General features: G+C 38.0%; 1 protein-coding gene and 1 pseudogene across 3 annotated transcripts in view; one reads left to right on the plus strand and one right to left on the minus strand.

Annotated features, from left to right (window-relative positions):
* The window catches only part of CAMK4 (calcium/calmodulin dependent protein kinase IV), a 224,577-nt gene that overhangs the window by 166,137 nt on the left and 38,253 nt on the right, over positions 1-20,187 (plus strand). The gene's annotated exons all lie outside the window — the stretch shown is intronic.
* LOC100515531 (non-selective voltage-gated ion channel VDAC2-like) lies at positions 1,286-2,440 on the minus strand (annotated as a pseudogene).

Genomic DNA, 20,187 nt, shown 5'->3' on the forward strand with positions numbered 1-20,187 from the left:
ATGGTTTGAATCTATTTCACTGATTCTCTGCCTTCTGCTGCTGCTTTTAAAGGCTTATACAATTATATTGGGCCCATTTGGATAATACAGGAAATCTCTGTATTTTAAGGCAATAGTGATTAGTAATTCTAACTACATCTGCAGAGTTCCTTTGCCATGTTACATGGTGTGTTTGGAGTCCCAAGACTAGAATATGGAATCTTCTTTGGGGCCGTGATAATGTCTACCATATTTTAGTGCATACGGATTTTTTTCATTCTTTTAATTGTTATGTCGTTTTTCGCACTATGAGTTCTATAATTTATTTGTCCAGTTCCTACATGTTTGTTTAAGGTTTTTTTCCAATTTTAAAAATTATAAATATTATTGTAACAAATATTTTTGTAGGCACATTTATGCACAGTGAAAATATTTCTTTAAGATACATTCCAAGAAGTGATTTGTATGAGATAAGTAATAAGATCATTTTATATTCCATTATGGATGCTGTTAAAGTGCAAGGCTTAACTAGTCTACAATACTGCTAATAGTTTGAATCTGCCTCTTTACCAATATGACCAATCCTGATCATTATATTCTTTATTCTATTCTTTGTTCTGTTTTTTCAGTGATTTTTATGTGTTTTCCTCCTGGTGTGGGAGCACTATATATATTCAAATCTGAATCTTTATGATATATTACAATCTCTTACATATATCTTTATGTATAATCTGTATCATATAGACAAATGGATAGAGTAAATATTTTCTAGTTTTGCTGTATGTTGTCTTGCATAATTTTCTTATAGGGGATCAAATTTATACGAGTTTTCCCCCATAGGTTCTAAGATTTTATATTTTTTATATCTTTCTCAGAAAATCCTTTCATATTCTCTTTCTTTTTCTCCCTCTCCATATATACTTAAAATCTTGTGTATTTACTCAAAATACTTTTATAGTCTTTTTGTTTTGCTGTTATCTTTTTCTTAGTTCAATAGCTCTTTTTTCCCCACAGTTTTGATAAAAATCTATTTCGTTATTGGTGGATGGCGCCTTTAACAGTTAAATACACTGAAATAATGTATAGATGGCTGCACAACTGCAGCACTGGTAACTAGATAGATAGCCAATTCACCTAGAAACCAGCTAACAAATAATTGTCCAAATATTTAAAATACAGCTCTTGTTTAGATCATCCTTTGGGTGATGATCACCTTCTTGGAGGGGGAGGGGAAGCCTGCTGGTCACACTGGAAATATATTAAGGGCAAATCTCACATCCGTTCCCAGAGGTTTCTTTCAGCTGCGTTAAGCCTCCAACTCCAGGGAAAACCCAAGTTTGTACCCTCCAGCATGAATGTTCTTCCCATCTACCAGCACAGATAATGGAAGCTTCACACCAGGCCTCAGAGTCTGAGTATATCCCACTCTACTTAAACTAGAATTGTTGACTTTTGCAGAAATGGAAACAGTGGGATCCAACTCTTTGGCTGCAATACAAAGCAAGGGCAGTTGGTTCTGGATGTCCAAGCAAGGTTTACTGATGTGTCAAGATCGTCACATACTTTTTGATAAATTGATCCTCTGAATTCTGTCCTATCAATGACATTAGTGTGCAGCTTGAAGTCCCCAGTCCCATAGCCCACTGCAGACTTACTGTTTGTGAGCTTTGATTAGGCACTGTCAAAGGTCAACTGGTACCCAGCAAGCAAGCCCTCATAACCAAAGACCCCTGAACCATGAATTGCAGGTCCAGCAAAATACAAGTCAACATCACAACCAAGGTTTATATACTCCCTTTTATAAGAAGACTTAACTTTACCACTTTTCTTTCCATTGTTCGGTGAAAATGTGTTATCAAGTATCAGTTTCAAACCTTGAGAAATCTGAGTTCCCACTGTGATGCAGCGGAAATGAATCTGACTAGTATCCATGAGGATGTAGGTTCGATCCCTAGCCTCGCCCAGTGGCTTGGTGATCCAGCTTTGCTCTGACCTGTGGTGTAGGTCACAGATGGGGATCAGATCCTGTGTTGCTGTGGCTGTGGTGAAGGCTGGCAGCTATATCTCTGATTTGACTCCTAGCCTGGGAATTTCCATATGCTGTGGGTACAGCCCTAAAAAAAATGGGAGAAAAAGACAAAAAAAAAAAAAACTTGACAAATCTAGTCTTCAATAGCAATTTCTTCTCCCAGAAATCAGTGTTTCACTTTTCTGTGAAAGTCAGACCACATTCACACCATTTATATTTGGTCTCCAAGGTCCCAGAAACTTTAGCAGTGTCTGTATCGGATGAGCCAGATGTTGAGAATTCCACTCCACTTCATCACTTTGTTCTCACATACAGTTTCACCAACTCCAAACCAAATCCTTTGTTGAAAATATCTCTGGCAGCTTTGCCAAGGTCAGCACATGATGGAAGAATATACATTGGCCATTGGCAGTTCTGTCCATAGATCACCATGGCGAAGCCACAGGAAGAGATGTTCCCCTCTACCCTAAGCAAGTGCTTTGGGTGCTTCTGGAAGACTGTCTCTCCTGGCCCAGGGAGAAATGAGTGGGGCACAGGGACTCCTCATGCATCCCTTCCTTCATCTGTTTAATAGCTTTTTTTTAAAGTATAGTTGATTTACAGTGTTTCATCAAGTTCTGTTGTACAACAAAGTTACCCAATCACACACATTTCCCTATGCTGTGCAGTAGGATCCCATTGCCCATCCATTCCTAATATAACAGTTTGCATCCCCCAAGCCCCCAAAATGCCCATCCATCCCCCTCGCTCCCCTTCCTCCTGCCTCCGGGAACTCCAAGCCTGCTCTTCTTGGCCATGATCTGTTTCTTTCTTTGTTTGTTTGCTTGTTTGTTTGTTTGTTATATTTAGATAGAATCATCTGTTCCGTATTGTAGATTCCACAAATAAGTGATATCATATGATATTTGTCTTTTTGTTTCTGGCTTACTTCAGTTAGTATGAAAGTCTCTAGATCCATCCACATTGCTGCAAATGGTGTTAGTTTGTCTTTTTTATGACTGAGTAGTATTCCATTGTGTATATATATATCATATCTTCTTAATCCATTCATCTGTCAATGGACATTTAGGTTGTTTCTGTGTCTTAGCTATTGTAAATAGTGCTGCTATGAATATAGGGATGCATGTATCTTTTTGAGTGAAAGTTTTGTCTAGATATATGCCCAGTAGTGGAATTTCTAGGTCGTATTATAGTTCTATATTTAGTTTTCTGAGATATCGCCATTTCTGAGATACGCCATACTGTTTTCCAAAGTGGTTGTACCAATTTACATTCCCACCAACAGTGAAGGAGGGTACCTTTTTCTCCACACTGTATCTTTTTGAATGAAAGTTTTGTCTAGATATATGCCCAGTAGTGGGATTGCTGGGTCATATGGTAGTTCTATATTTAATTTTCTGAAGTATCTCCATACTGTTTTCCATAGTGGTTGTACCAATTTACATTCTGACCAACAGTGAAGGAGGGTACCTTTTTCTCCACACCCTCTCCAGCATTTGTTATTTATGGACTTGTTAACGATGGCTATTCTGACTGGTGTGAGGTGGTACCTCATTGTAGTTTTGATTTGCATTTCTCTAATAATTAGTGATATTGAGCATTTTTGCATATGCCTGTTGGACATCCATATGTCTTCTTTGTAGAAATGTCTGTTAAGCTCTTCTGCCCATTTTTCAATTGGGTTGTTTGTTTTTTTGTTGTTGAGTGTTTAATAGCTCTTTAATCTACACATATTAGTTTGATCCATCTTTGTTTAATCCACATTATTTGTTCAATAACTTAATAAGTAGGTGCATGTCAGTTTTCATGGCTCTTTTACTATGAAGAAAGCAGCAATAGCATTTCCCCCATTTTAAAGTTGTGTACAAACAAGCTTGGAGAGGTGCAAACAGTGGAACCAAAGCTGTTAAAACTCCCAGTCTAGGCTTGACCACCTTGCCAGGCATCTATACAAATCTTCATTATTGGACTTTGGGATTCTGAGCCTTTTAAGTTTCAATCTGTACAAAAGTCCAGTAAGTTAAACAGCCTTATGGGCTCTGGATAATTTTCTGCACGTATTTCTAAGTCAAAGCAGATAGAAGAACATTTGGGCTATTTTGGTTTCCATGACTCCCTGGACCATTTCTAAGAGGTCTTCCAAACCCTAGTAATATAAGGTCCTACCCCCTCCTTCATTCACCTATAATAAATTCTTAAGCTAAATGCACATATTTGTTAAATTTTTTATGGCTGCACCCATGGTATATAGAAGTTCCCAGGCCAGGGACTGAATCCAAGCCACAGCTGAGACCTGTAGTGCAGCTACAGCAATTCCAGATCCTTTAACCCCTTGCAATGGGCCAGGGACCAAACCCATACCCACAGCAACCTGAATCAGTGCAGTCAGATTCTTAACCCTCTGCGCCACAGTGGGAATTCCTTGTTCTAATTTTTAACTTTTTCTTTTCCTAAGAGATAGAATTTTAGAATTTTAGAATTTCAACAAATCTACTTCCTTCCTTGCACTCTTCTGACATTTTCTACCACTGTTGTGATGCACTAACCATACTGTATTATGGTTAGTTGTGCATAGACCTGTCTCCTGAAATAGGCATGACTAATGACTTACTCATCTATGTCTGTCATCCTTTTCCTCTGCCCTCCACCCTTCTCCCCCCGACACACACACCCCATATACACCTTTGTATTCATAGCTCATAGCAGGTACAATATATATTCATTGACTTGAATCTAGTTATTTACAAAAGCTTGTTTAGGAGCTCAGCATTTTGAGTGCTGAGAATATTTTGGAACTGGCCTTATATCTTTGGTTTTTAAAAGATAATAAGACTTCAAATACATTTAATAATGCAAGATACTGTTAAATTACATTACTTTCAAAAATGATAATGCTAATCCCACTCTGCAGGAAAGCGGTTTTCATGGAATATAATGTCTTTTAAAATCTAAATACATATACATGACAATTTCTCTATGTCTTGGAAAAGATCTAATTTCATGGAACTTGACGTGATGATAGACACAGGGGAAAATCCATGTTGGAAAACGTAATCTCTCATACATACACCTTGCTTTTAGTCTTGGATTCGCCTTCTCAAAACTTAACCTTAAAACACATTTCTGTGAATAATATGTTGAATGTGCCATAGGTTCTGACCATCTGTGTGATTTATTCTCTGAAATAAATGTTCCCTTGTATGTTGGAACCTATCTAGAACCACAGTATTTAACTTTTTTTTTTTTTTTTTTGTCTTTTTGCTATTTCTTGGGCCGCTCCCGCGGCATATGGAGGTTCCCAGGCTAGGGGTCGAATTGGAGCTCTAGCCACTGGCCTACGCCAGAGCCACAGCAACGCGGGATCCGAGCCGCGTCTGCAACCTACACCACAGCTCACGGCAACGCCGGATCGTTAACCCACTGAGCAAGGGCAGGGACCAAACCCGCAACCTCATGGTTCCTAGTCGGATTCGTTAACCACTGCGCCACGACGGGAACTCCGTATTTAACTTTTAAATTAACATCCTAACTTTTGCCTGTGAAAGTACTGTTACAGAAACTTAACCACACTCAAGGCTTAGTCGCTCTGAATCTTACAGAATTCCAGAAATGCCATCTTATTGTAAGTTAAATTTCACTGAGGAAGACCCTTGTTACCCACTAAATTACATCATTCATATCTTCTATTTATATTTAATGCTTATGCTTTACTCTGCTAGAAAACTGAAAGAAGAAAGAATCTTGAGAGGAATATATGATATGACTAAGACCTAATAATAGCTATCTCAATAGTAATCGTACCAGCCATCACTACTACGTATTATTAAGCACTTATTGTGAACCAAGCTTTTGCTGAAATCTTTTTGTTAGTGATTTTTATTTTTTGCTAACATCTTTACAAAAATTATTTCACTTAATCTTCACACCTATAAGGATGTCCTTCTCTTTACATTAATTTCACAGATATGGAAACTGAGACTCAGAAAGGTTAGGTAACTTTTTTAAGATCACACAGCTGAATTGTGGCAGAATCAAGATTAGAACACAAAATAAAAGTTTACTTTAGAATTTATGCTCTTAGGAGTTCCCGTCGTGGCTCAGTGGTTAACAAATCCGACTAGGAACCATGAGGTTGCACGTTCGATCCCTGGCCTTGCTCAGTGGGTTAAGGATCTGGCGTTGCCATGAGCTGTGGTGTAGGTCACAGATGCGGCTCGGATCCCACGCTGCTGTGGCTCTGGCCTAGGCCGGCAGCTACAGTTCCGATTAGAACCCTAGCCTGGGAACCTCCATATGCCGCAGGTGCAGCCCTAGAAAAGGCAAAAAGACAAAAAAAAAAAAAAATTTTATGCTCTTAATCCCTCCACACTCTGCCTTCCTCTACCATATTCTGGTATAGTTGATGTTGGGCCCAAAGCTAGAGACACAGATGAGCAGACAGAGAGGCCTAAACACGGCAGGATTTTAAGGACTAACACTGAAACATGACAAATGAGATACATCTATTTGAGATACATCTATTTGAAAGATCACATGGCAAGAGAAAAATCACACTTTTTTAAAATACACATGTGCATTGCAGCTGGTGTGCCTGTTGACATTTGCCTTTGCTTTTTTACTCTTGAATTCAGTCCTTAAAAACTGCTTATTTGACATAATGAAAAAGGATCTCTTTATATGCTGTAATTAAAAAATTGTCTGTCTCAAATTAAGAATATATGCAAATGCATATTCCATTCTTTTTTTTTTGGACAAAAATAGCTGAGAATAATGATAGATCCACAGATGTAACTCTTCCAGATACAGTCAGCTCTATCACTTTGTCTACATCCAAAATGATGGTTGTATCAAAAGTTGAACATTCCTTTATGTGAGTTAATAGTACGAAATTAAGCAGAAGTTTTATTCAATTTTTTATAGCCAAATTCAGTGTACATTTAATTATTGTATTTCTTCACAAGTAGTTGCCTATTTAGCTAGTTTTAGGGGGTCATAAACATAGTACAGTACTCATGGCTTGATTATCCAGATTGGTCTTACCAGGCATGCTGATGATGAGGCTGACTCAAATAGCAGCACCCTGTGTTTTCAAAATGAAAGCATCTACCAGCTACTTCTTTGACATTTTGTAGAGTGAATCCTTTTTTCCTCAAAGTTAAATCAAACAACAGTTAGAACAGGCAAGCTCAGCTTGGCAGAATTTAGGACTTTCTTCATTCATTCATCTAACTTTTCTTAAATATTAAGAATAGTGGGGTAGGCTGAAAGGAATTAGCTAAAAGGAATTTTGTTATGGCAGGATAGTCAATACAGTGCCAATATGATTCTTTTTGCATTATAGAGTTTACTAAGTAACTTATTAGTTTTGCATATGATTAAAATCTTATTCCCCATGAGCACCAGAACCACATTTATATTCACATGGAATTTTCATGGAATGGGCGATATATTGAGATGCTTTGATTTGATTTTGGTTTTGATGTTAGATTTCTACCTTAATGTAACTTCAGGAGGTTAACTCTGAGCCTCATCATATGAATGGTGCATTTGTTAATAACTGATGGAAGTTCCCTTCATGGCTCAGCCACTAATGATCCCGACTAGGATCCATAAGGATGTGGGCTTGATCCCTGACTTTGCTCAGTGGTTTAAGGATCTGGCATTGCCATGAGCTGTGGTATAGGTCTCAGACGCAGCTCGGATCCCACGTTGCTGTGGCTGTGGCATAGGCTGGCAACTGTAGCTCTGATTTGATCCCTAGCCTGGGAACTTCCATATGCCAAGGGTGTGGCCCTAAAGAAAAAAAAAAAAAAAACCTGATGAATCTTAATTGACAAATCTTAATCACCCAAAGTCTATATACTTTACATTAGAGTTAACTCTCAGTGTTGTACATTCCCTGGGTTTGGACAAATATATAATGACACATATCCATCATTACTGTATCTTCCAGACTATTTTCACTGTCCTTATTCCTCTCTGTTCCACCTATTAATCCCTCCTGTCCCACCCCAACCCCTGGCAACCACTGAAAACATTTTTTTACTTTTTCCCTAGTTTTGCCTTTTCCAGAAAGTCTGATAGTTGCAATGATACAGTAGGTCACCTTTTCAGATAGATTTCTTTCAGTTAATAATATGCATTTAAGGTTATTCCATGTCTTTTCATAACTCAATAGCTTATTTCTTTTTAGTGCTTAATAATATCCATTGGGAGTTCCCGTCGTGGCGCAGTGGTTAACGAATCTGACTAGGAACCATGAGGTTGCGGGTTCGATCCCTGCCCCTGCTCAGTGGGTTAACGATCTGACGTTGCCGTAAGCTGTGGTGTAGGTCGCAGACTCGGCTCGGATCCCGTGTTGCTGTGGCTCTGGCGTAGGCCAGTGGCTACAGCTCTGATTAGACCCCTAGCCTGGGAACCTCCATATGCCGTAGAAGCGGCCCAAGAAATAGCAAAAAGACAAAAATAAAAAAATAAAATAAAATAAAAATACTAAAAAATAAAAATAAAAAATAATAATATTCCATTGTCTAGATGTAACACAGTTTATCACCTCGCCTACTGAAGGATATCTTGGTTCCTTCCAAGTTTTAGGAATTATGAATAAAGCTGCTGTAAACATCCACATACAGGTTTTGTGTGGACATAAATTTTCAGCTTCTGCAGGTAAATATCAAGGAGTATGATTGCTGGGTCACATAGTTGGAGTATGTTTAGTTTTACAAGTCGAGGCCATTTAAAGCTTAGAAGTAACTTTAGTAAATGAAGCCTTCACAGTTTTGTTTTTTTTTTTTTTTTTTTTTGTCTTTTGTCTTTTTGTCTTTTGTTGTTGTTGTTGTTGTTGTTGTTGTTGCTATTTCTTGGGCCGCTCCCGCGGCATATGGAGGTTCCCAGGCTAGGGGTTGAATCGGAGCTGTAGCCACCGGCCTACGCCAGAGCCACAGCAACGCAGGATCCGAGCCGCGTCTGCGACCTACACCACAGCTCACGGCAACGCCGGATCGTTAACCCACTGAGCAAGGGCAGGGACCGAACCCGCAACCTCATGGTTCCTAGTCGGATTCGTTAACCACTGTGCCACGACGGGAACTCCGCCTTCACAGTTTTGATAAAATTGTATTTTATTTTCTTTAAATGAAATATCATAGAACATTAGAGATCATTTGATCACTTTTATCTGTAATATAAGAGATTTTATGATTATCATAGAGTATAGAGAATCACCGAACAACCAACATATACAGATGATTTGATTTATTTTCTGAAGCATCACTCTGAAGTGTTTTAATTACTAAATGAACTATTGCTACTAATACATAAAAATTAGTAACCATCAATGTAATTCCTCATGTCAGTTCTTTAAGTAGGTTTCTTTAGTGATATATTTGCATGATAATAACACTTTTCATATATTTAAAGCCTTTTTTTGGGTAAATGTTCATTTTGCTTCAATAAATTTTAAAATGTTTATTTCATAAGTTATGTAAATATATATATAGTAGAATGTAATAAATGGGTACTTCATCTTTCCTTGGAAGGGAATACAGCCTGTAATGACTCAACTGTTTTATAGATTTAGGAATCATCACTAGGATTATTTCCAAGCTGAGTACTCTTGCCTTTATAGAAACTTACTGAATGTGACTTTTATCCTTTATATCTCTACAACTTTGGATCCATTTCACATCTGGCACCACTCTCAAGCACGCCTATGGGCCTACAAAAAGGGAAGAATTTCTCTCCAACCAAGAAACAAGCAGAAATTATTTTTTTTCTTTCCTATAAGAAACCTCAGGAACTTATAGGTGAATACAGTAGAAATTTCAAATGTAGAGTTTGATCAATGTTGAACTAAATGCAGAATTTCTCCAGTTGTCATTCTTTACTTCCTTAACAGCTTTTGGGTTTTGTTTTTTTTTTTTGTTTTTTTTATTGAAGTATAGCTTATTTACAATGTTGTGTTAGTTTCTGCTATACAGCAAAGTGATTCAGTTATACATATATTTATATTATTTTTCATATTCTTTTCCATTATGGTTTATCACAAGATATTGAATATAGTTCCCTGGGTCTTTCTTTAACAGCTTTAACTGCACTTACTGGTACATCAGTAGCAGTGATATGTTCAACATGGTCTCACATACCAAGGATAATTCCAATTTTAGGTATCAAGCAAAATATTATTTTTAAAATATTTAAAATGTAATAATTTGGTATTGTCTGCTCAGAACAAGGTGAAGTAAAGGGGAACCAATTTATATTTTTCCCTGAAACAAATAAGAGATATGAAACGTGATTTTCAGAAACTGGACATCAGGAAGCCCAAGTGATACCTGGAAAAGGGAGCACAAACAGTAGGAGCCCTGTAATTGCCTGAAGAGGATTCCTGGGCTACCATGTAAGGAGGAAAAAAGCAAAGGGAACGCAGCAGTCTCCCTGAGATGGGGACACAGAATAGAGAGTCTGAAACCCAAGGAGGTTGGAGTTCACAGAGCAGAGTACCAGAGGAGAAAGAGTGATCTCTGCGGGGCTGCAGATGCTCCCTCCCCCAAATCTTCAGCCCATGCACGTGAAGGAACAACCCAGGGCCAGGAAAAGAACCATGGATTAGGAGGAACGAGGCATGTTGCTCGCATAGGAGTGGGAAGAGTTTGTGTTCCCAATAGAGAAGACAAATTTAACAAAGTTTAAAAGCAAACCTCAAAAGGATCAAACTATTTTCAGTAGTATAACTTAACTGCACCCAGAACAAAGCTAAAGAAGATTACAAATACATCTGTATTTGCCCGGCATCCAGCAAGATAAAATCTGTGCCCAGTCACAAATTATGAGAAATGCATGCAGAAAGCACTTCCAGAGTGAGAGTGGATGAAAGCGGAAAAAAAAATAAATCAATAGAAACAAACTTAGAAACAACACAAATGAAAACAGTTATTTTACTGCAACCCATATATTCAAGAAGGGAGAGGAGAGATTGAGGATGTTAAATAGATTCATGGGAGGAATAAAAAAAAAGACTGAATTCAAACATCTAAAGATGAAAACTACAGTATCTGAGAAAATATACAGGGTGGAATTAACCCAGCAGATTAGGCATTCCAAAAATAAAAGAATATGAACTTGAAAACACAGCATTAAAAAGCCATCCAAGGTTGGAGTTCCCTTTGTGGCTCAGTGGGTTATGAATCCGACTAGAACCCATAAGGATGCAGGTTTGATCCCTGGCCTCACTCAGTGGGTTAGGAATCTGGCATTGCCCTGAGCTGTGGTGGTGTTCACAGACGCTGCTTGGATCCAGCATTGCTATGGCTGTGGCTGTGGCGTAGGCCGGCAGCTGCAGCTCCAATTTGACCCCTAGCCTGGGAACTTCCATATGCTGCAGGTGTGGCCCTGAAAATAAAAAAGCAAAAATCTATCCAAGGGGGAACACAGAGAAAAAAGACTAACAACAAAATGAAAAGAATACCAGGAGTTCCTGTCGTGGCGCAGCAGAAACGAATCCAACTAGGAACCATGAAGCTGCAGGTTCAATCCCTGGCCTTGCTCAGTGGGTTAAGGATCTGGTGTTGCCGTGAGCTGTGGTGTAGGTTGCAGACGCACATCCTGCCTTGCTGTGGCTCTGATCTGACCCCTGGCCTGGGAACCTCCATATGCCGCTGGTGTGGGCCTAAAAAAAGCAAAGCAAACAAACAAAAAGAACATCAGTAAGCTATGGAACATATATGCATATATATTATTTAGAAATGCATACATATGTATTTAATTGGAGTCATTGAAGAATGATGGGAGATAGAATTATATCTGAAGAAATAACGTATACAATTTTTCAAACAATGAATCTTATGAAGCCACACATTTAGAAACCTTAACGAATCTCAAGCACAGGGAACATGAAGAAATTGATACCTAGGCACATCATATTCAATTTTCTTAAAACTAAAAATAAATGAAATGCCAAAAAAGCAGCCAGAGGGAAAAATACATTGTATCAGAAGAACAAAGATACAGATGACATTAAATTTTTCATCAGAAATAATGCAAGTAAGAGATAGTGGGATAACATCATCAAAGTATTGTAAGAAAAAAAAAGAATAACCCAATATTCTGAACTCAGTGAAAATAGCTTTCAAAAACAAATAGAGTTCATCAGATACACACAACATCAAGAATTCATCGCTAGACACCAGTAGTACTAGGGTAAATTTGATCGTGCACTGCAAAAAGGAACTAATCAATTTGTTTTATCTCCCTTTCCAGCCTGCTGCCCAAGGGCAGCTGTTGACATTGCCTTAAACAAAGAGCAGGACAAGTTGAATTTACTAAGTTTTTTGAACATAGAGCCACAGGTTATGAATTGGTTTGGACATAGAACATCTTTCTAATCCGAAGACATTAAGAGCTGGTGCCTGGCCCAGCTCAGGTAGCTCCACCATTTTAGCTATGTAATAAACATTTATTAAGTGCTAGTATTAGCTGAACACCAGAGTGAATTCTAGCTATTTCTTGGGATTTTGTATCTATTTGTCGATGTCTGCTGTAGAGCCTCCTTCAGCCCACAATTCTGGTCATTCATTCATTCACTCCTTCTTTCAAACATTATCTCACATTTATCAAAACCTTACTAAGCCTTTTGCCTAGAGTCCATAGGTACAAAAGTGAATAAAACAGTCCCTTCTCTCAAGGAGTTTATCTTTTACTTTGATAGACAAATACACAATTAACTATGATAACAATATTAGTATCCCTGGACAGGGATGTGAAGAAAATGCCATGAGAGGCAGAGAAAATATTTGTTTTATTTGTAGAGTTAGAGGAAAATTTCATAGAGGGGGGTGATGTATAATCTGGGTTATGAAGTATTCCTGGTACTGTTGCCATGGTAACAAATGATCCCCAAACCTAGCAGTTTAAAAGAACTGTTTTACTATGCTCATATATTCTCTGGGTCAAGGCTTCAGATAGGGCATGGTGGGAATAGTAGTTATCTCTGTTCCATAATGCCTAGAGTATTAGCTGAGAAGACATAAAGCCTTGGGAGCTTAATGGCTGTAGGGCAGGAATCACTTCAAGGTGTCTTCACCTACATGTCTGGCAGTTGATGTCTGTCACATGGATCCTCAGCAGGCGCTGTCAGCTAGAACAGCCATACTTAGCTTCTCCAAGTTCAGTTTTCTTACAGCATTGAAGCTTCAGGTAGTCAGACTTTTGCATGGCAGCTCAGGGATCTAAAAAAGAGTATCTAGCAAACAGAGTAGAAGCTGCATTGACTTTTATAAGCTAACCTCAGAAGTCACTTCCACTGAATTCTTTTGGTTACCCGTCAAGTCACAGATGAGATTCAAGGGGAGGAAATTTATCTCCACCTTAAATGAGCAGTGCAAGAATCTGGAAGAGCATCTGAGATGAATAAAAGTGTTATAAGAATCTTTAGGAAATACCCTTTGGCACATGCAAGATCACTATTATTTGGGAACCAAATGGGTATATTGCATTCTTAGGAATAGTAACTAAGGCTATGTGCTAGAGCATGGTAAGAATCGTCCCAGGATGAAGTACAGCCATAAATTGGGAACAAACTTTGAAGGGCCTTTGATTTTCATGCTGAGGAGGTTAGGTCAGAAACCCTTAGTGATAAATTGTTTTTGTTTTCCAACTAGAGAATTGACATGAGTTCCTGTGTTTCAGAAAGATGACCTAGGTATTACGGGGTGTTGTAGGGTCAAACATTAATACCGCCAGTAGAGAATATGAAGGACTATATACAAAGTGGTAAGAATGTAAATGAAAAGAGTGAGAAGATATAAACTATATGCTGAGGATAGAATTATGACTGACTGGCTAAGGCTAGGAAAAGAAAAGAAGGCATCGCAGATGACACTGAAATAAATGAGAATGCCCCAGAACTTGACTGTTTTGTCTAACATGGATTCCTCAGGCCCTAGGATGATCGACGGATTAAGGCTTACATTGATCTGGTCAGGGGAGATAGTAGTTACGTACTTCACTTCTCATATATTTTGTTGACAGTTCTGAAGGCATCATAGAGTAGAGACTGAGGATAAAGATGATGTTAGTGGCAGGTCTCCAAAGCAGATATGACACAGAAGCAGAATGTTCATTTTTAAGCTCTTACTTTAATTTATATATATTAGTTCTAAACTTTCTGAGCAAATTTATGCAGTTTAATTTTTCTTCCCAATAGGAGAACTGTAGCCAGAATACCGTTTTCTTTTTTTAATGACTGGTTTTTCTTTGTCCTGTTAGATTTTTAAAGAGATTCAAACTTCCTCTTACCAACTCCTGAGACATTATCAATTAACCACACACAGCCCATCGAACACAGCATAGCTGTAATTAAACTAAATTACTATGCAGTAGCTTTCATTACACAATGACACAGTTTTTGTTAGGACCATAGAGAGAGTTTAATTACATGTCTAGACACCCCCTGAATTCATAGCAGCAGTGTTATCTTTGTCTATTTAAAAGAGAGTTTTTGCTTTTGGTGATTGCATTTTTTGAAAGACCCAATGAAAAGATACATTTCGGGTTTTTTCTTTTTTTTTTTTAAATTCCACATTCTACTTTAATACATATTTCATTTAGGAGCCATTTATACATCTGTGGATGGAAATGTTTCCCAAGAAAAAATGTCCAGAATTTCACTCTTTGACATATTTGAAATACATTTCATTGCATCCAAAAGCTTTCATTCTCTAATATATCCCAAATATCCTCTCATAAAGTTTTTGGGATTTTTTTTTTTTTTTTTTGGTCTTTTTGACATTTCTTGGACCGCGCCCGTGGCATATGGAGGTTCCCAGACTAGGGGTCGAATCAGAGCTGTAGCCGCCGGCCTCCACCAGAGCCACAGCAACAAGGGATCCAAGCCGCATCTGCGACCTACACCACAGCTCACGGCAATGCCAGATCCTTAACCCACTAAGCAAGGCCAGGGATCGAACCTGCAACCTCATGGTTCCTAGTCAGATTCATTAACCACTGAGCCATGATGGGAACTCCTTTTTATTTTTATTTTTATTTTTTTATAATGTATTAATGTATAAATTATAAACTGGAGTCTGAAGCATAGACATCTCTTAATATTTCCAGCTTCCTCAACCTTGTGAAGAAGCTCAACTCTTTGCCTGAGGATGGCATGCTGTCTACATTTATCCTCAGTCCTGCCCAATCAACTTCTCTGGACAGTATGGAGAATTCAATTTCTATGTAGTCTGTGTAGTCTCTGTTTGACCGGAGCATGCAGATCCGGGATTTCCCTTTATTTCTTTTGTGCTCCAACCTGTTATGGACATGGCTCGGATCATCAGTGTCGAAAAATGAGACACGTGAACACAGGGAGATCTCGACAAGGCTCTTTACTTCTGCAGAAGGGTGTGGTACTCCAAAAAGTGCACACACTGAACAAAGGACCCTCCTATTTATCCCTAATGTAGGTGATGTACTTGGCCCCTTCCCATAGGTCAGGTCAGGGTGCACATTCTTCCCGGTTGGCTAATTTGAAACAAATTGTTACTGTGAGAAGAGGGAAAGAGGAGGAGGGGGTCGCAGGAAGGCGAACAGGAGCCAGATGGAGTAACCAAGATTTCCTTTGATAGAAAAGACATTATGTTACTTTCCACAAACCTAATCTTTTCTTTCTTATTAAAAAAAGAAAAGAAAAGAAAAAAGAGTTTGCTGCTGTTTTCTGTGTAACTGCAGATCATTTTTTCTTTCTTTTTTTTTTTTTTTTTTTTTTTGGACCTTTTCCCAAGCTATTCATTGTCTTCTGAATATCGCCTTTATTTAATAGGTCAAGCCTTTCCTTAGCCTCCATTCCTAAAATCTCATCTTTCTTGAAATCTGACCATCTGCATTGGAAATAAAGAGATTGAAATTATGACAAACTTATCATCTCTAAATATTCTCAACAGCCCCTCAGGAAGTTGCCTCATAACATGCACTTGCTCTAATCTCATATACAAATACATTTTATATACTGATTTATTTGTAGATTACATGTATGTTGCTTAGTTTTCTTTATATTCTTGTATTCTTTTAGCATGCAGTTTGTCTAAGTTAAGACGCATCACTTTTTTCCATTAATTTTTTGCCTAATGCCTAATTTAAAATATCCATTCACTTTATAATTGCCTCTGGAGTTCCCGTCATTGCTCAGAGGTTAGTGAACCTGACTAGCATCCATGAGGACTCGGGTTTGATCCCTGGCCTCGCTCAGTGGGTTAAGGATCCAGCATTGCTGTGGCTGTGGTGTAGGCCGGCGGCTACAGTTCCAATTGGACCCCTAGCCTGGGAACCTGCATAAGGGTACAGCCCTAAAAGACAAAAAGAAAAAAAAAATTGCTGTTGATAGTAGTGATAAGTATTTATTGAAGTCTTGAGTGAATGGTTTGAAACTAAGAAAAATAGTATAGGCAAAAATGATATTTTCCATCTATAGTAAATAGATCATTCTGAAAAATATATACTTAATAGACTTTTATGGCATGCACATACATAGAAAGAAAAATGAATTTCCACCTTGCTTCAAGTACCCACGTTCCCCTACTCCGACTTGTGCACCAGGAGACTCGTACAAAAATCAGAAACAAGAATTGTATGACTGTTCTTCATGACCTCTTCCCCTGTCAACTAGTCTAGCCTTTTACCCCAGATTTCCCAGATAGTGACATGCAAAATCATCTGCTCTGTAAAAGCATCCTACTCCCTTTCCCGATGATATCACCACCCAGCAAGCATTTCCCCGCAAAGCTTTGCTTTATCCAAACACTTCAGGCCACACCCATAATTTAAACAATGATGGAGCCTTACTGCAGAAATTGTAGCAAACCCAGTCCTCTTCAGGCTCACCACTGAAGCCCAGCAGGACCCTTTCATTTACAAATGGAGGCCTTTTGGCCTGCCCACTCTTCACTAATGTATTATTAGAGCTGGACAATGCAGCTCCATTTTATTACAATGGGCAGTACAATTTATGAATGTTTTTAGACATGAAGGAAATTGAAGAGGAAGCTAACAGATGAGTTTTCAAGTGTCTTTCCCCAAACTCGCCTGAGGCATGTGTTGTATTGAATATTCAGATCAACTTCAAAGATGTGAAGAAATTAATTCAGCCATAACTATCAACTTAATGTTACTACAGAAGAAAAAATAATTATGTGATTATTCAAAATGTCACCTTGAAGATGAAACCCTTTGCCTGATCTTACAGTTGAAATGTTCTTATTGGATTTGGCTTTTCTCAAAGTGATGCTGTAAATCTCCTTCATCTAGGATAGTCCCTTGCACCTCTGAGGTGACGAAGTATTATTATCCAATAAGTATAGTGTATGTTTCATCAACAGATAGATGCAGAGCCCTACTTCAGCTAAATGTATCAAAGTGATGTTACTATGGAAATAATAGCACTACAATGTAAGCACAAGAATTTAAAATTCTGACAAATTAATAATGGTCTAGTCTGGAGATATTTCTATGTTGAAAGAGGAAGTAGCAGAGATAGGTGGAAGAAAAGGCAGTACTGGTAGGGCAGTGCTTCTGGGTAGGGAGGGGCCACAGTACAGGATCCAAAGCAGCACCCAGGGCTAGCTCTTAAGAACTACCAAAGACCAAGGACAATGGAGCATAAGCAAAACAGTAGACTTTGAAATGCAACTCATTGTGAATGACAAATACTGTTTGTCATAGAAATTCCTTGTTTTACAGTTGGGAAAAATAGAGTAAGAATGTTTCAAATCCTAATTGCCTCAAACTTTGTACCTTTTCTAACTTCTAAACATTCTTACTGTAAACTGTGAACACATATATAGCAATTTCATTTTGTATTTTACTTAGATTTGTTTCAGGGTGAAGAAAACTAATACATTCTAGGTCTCTGTAATTTATATTACACCTTCTTGAGAAGACAGGTTGTGGCAAATTAAATGAAAAATGCATACGAAACAAAGAAAAATTTTTTTAAAGTGAAGGAGACGTAAATATATCAGGAAAAGGATAGTTATTATAACTGGAAATATCTTTTTCACTGAGCTCTTTGGCAGCCAAAACAGAAGAAGGAAATATGATTAAATAAAAATTATGTATTTTCTGATCAAAGTATCCTTTAATACTTCAGAAAAGAGCAAATCTCAAAGGATTTCTAAATGTAATTTATTTTATAAGAGACATGGAACAACAAAAACTGAGACCTAACAACTCCTGCTCGCGGAGTAGAATATCTGCTACATGCTAAGGGCTTCCGTATCCATTTTCCGTTTTCACTACAAATGGACATTGCAGATAAGGAAACTGAGATTTAGAGGGTGGACGAATTGTTTAAGGTACACAGGTATACTTGGGGTATGTTGCCCCAAAGTACTTCTTATAATATTGTTCCTTACTAACTGTTTCACAAAAACCTTATTATGCTTTATTTCTTAAATTAACCCTTGATCTTGGTGCAACCACTGTGGAAAGCAGTATGGAGATTCCTCAGAAAACTAAACATAGACCTACCATTTGATCGAGCAATCCCACTCCTGGGCATCTATCCAGAGAAAACCATGACTCGCAAAGACACGTGTACTCTGATGTTCACTGCAGCACTATTTGCAATAGCCAAGACATGGAAACAACCTAAATGTCCATCGACAGAGGAGTGGATCCAGAAGAGGTGGTACATATACACAATGGAATATTACTCAGCCATTAAAAGGAACGAACTACCAGCATTTTTTGCAGCATGGATGGACCCAGAAACTATCATGCTAAGTGAAGTCAGCCATATAATGAGACACCAGCATCAAATGCTTTCACTGACATGTGGAATCTGAAAAAAGGACAGACAACTTCTTTGCAGAACAGATGCTGATTCACAAGACACTGAAAAACTTATGGTCTCTGGAGGAGACAGTTTGGGGGGTGGGGGGATGTGCCTGGGCTGTGGGATGGAAATCCTGTGAAATCAGATTGTTATGATCATTATACAACTACAGATGTGATAAATTCATTTGAGTAATTTAAAAAAATGGAAAAAAAAAACAATGTTAATGATAAAATGAAAAAAAAAAGTTAACTCTTGATCAAAACCAAGACCAAAATATTGGAACAGAACTCAGCAAAGATACACCCTTGGCACCAAAACATTAAAATTTTTATTATAAAATCCTTAAAAGTGCATTTGTTTCCCACCTTGATTTGTCTGCAGATAAAATTATACTTGTCATTTCATGCTTTTTTCTAAAAAAATAATGCACTTTCCAAAAGTTGAGCCACTAAATTGTTCTTGTCTGCCTCTGACACTTACTTTTCTTCCTCCTTCTCCTTCATCTTTTTATTTTCATAAAGTTTAAATTAAATTCATACTCATCTGGTTACTTGTTCTTCCAATTTCCTTATTAAATGTTACCATTTGTCAAGATAACCTTTAGTAATTAGAGAATTATTTCTCTTCATTAAATTGTTCAATTCACATAGGTTTGATAGCTCTTTTCCCAACTTTCAGGTGGTTTCCTTGCTTGTCCTCGATTTACTTTAATTATGATTATGTTTATTATGATTTCTAATCCTTTTTTCTATATACATTGAATCTCCATGATTTAAGTAATCTGTAGCTAAGATTGATTGTACATTATAAAGTCTATTTCTTTGTGATTAGATATTCCTTAATCAGTTCTATATCATCAGTATGATCTTATAGAATGTCTCTATTCTCCTGTGAATCCACGGTTTTGAGGAGTGTGGTTTCATTTTCCCCTTTAGATCTTTTTCTCCTCTGCTTCTCCATGTGCAGTGATCTCCATGTGTCTAAACGGGATTAGCATTTGATGAGAGTAGAAGTGTGTATTTCATTTAAAACCTTGTTTGAAAATAAGAGAGAGTGTGCCTATTATTCAGCTCTTAAACTGCTCTTTTTATGTCTTCAGATGCCATAAAACAAGTTTTCAAAGAATATTCTAGAGATTCCTGGAGGGTCCCTGAGTTTCCTTAAAGAGGTTCTGTGAGGTCAAAACTATTTCATCATGGAGTTCCCGTCGTGGCGCAGTGGTTAACGAATCCGACTAGGAACCATGAGGTTGCGGGTTCGGTCCCTGCCCCTTGCTCAGTGGGTTAACGATCCGGCGTTGCCGTGAGCTGTGGTGTAGGTTGCAGACGCGGCTCGGATCCTGCGTTGCTGTGGC

The sequence above is a fragment of the Sus scrofa genome, chromosome 2, assembly GCF_054392235.1.
Source record: "Sus scrofa isolate SSC_HxYL_T2T_F1_AM1 chromosome 2, Sscrofa_HxYL_maternal_Yorkshire_Landrace_v2.0, whole genome shotgun sequence".
Taxonomy (NCBI): Eukaryota; Metazoa; Chordata; class Mammalia; order Artiodactyla; family Suidae; genus Sus; species Sus scrofa.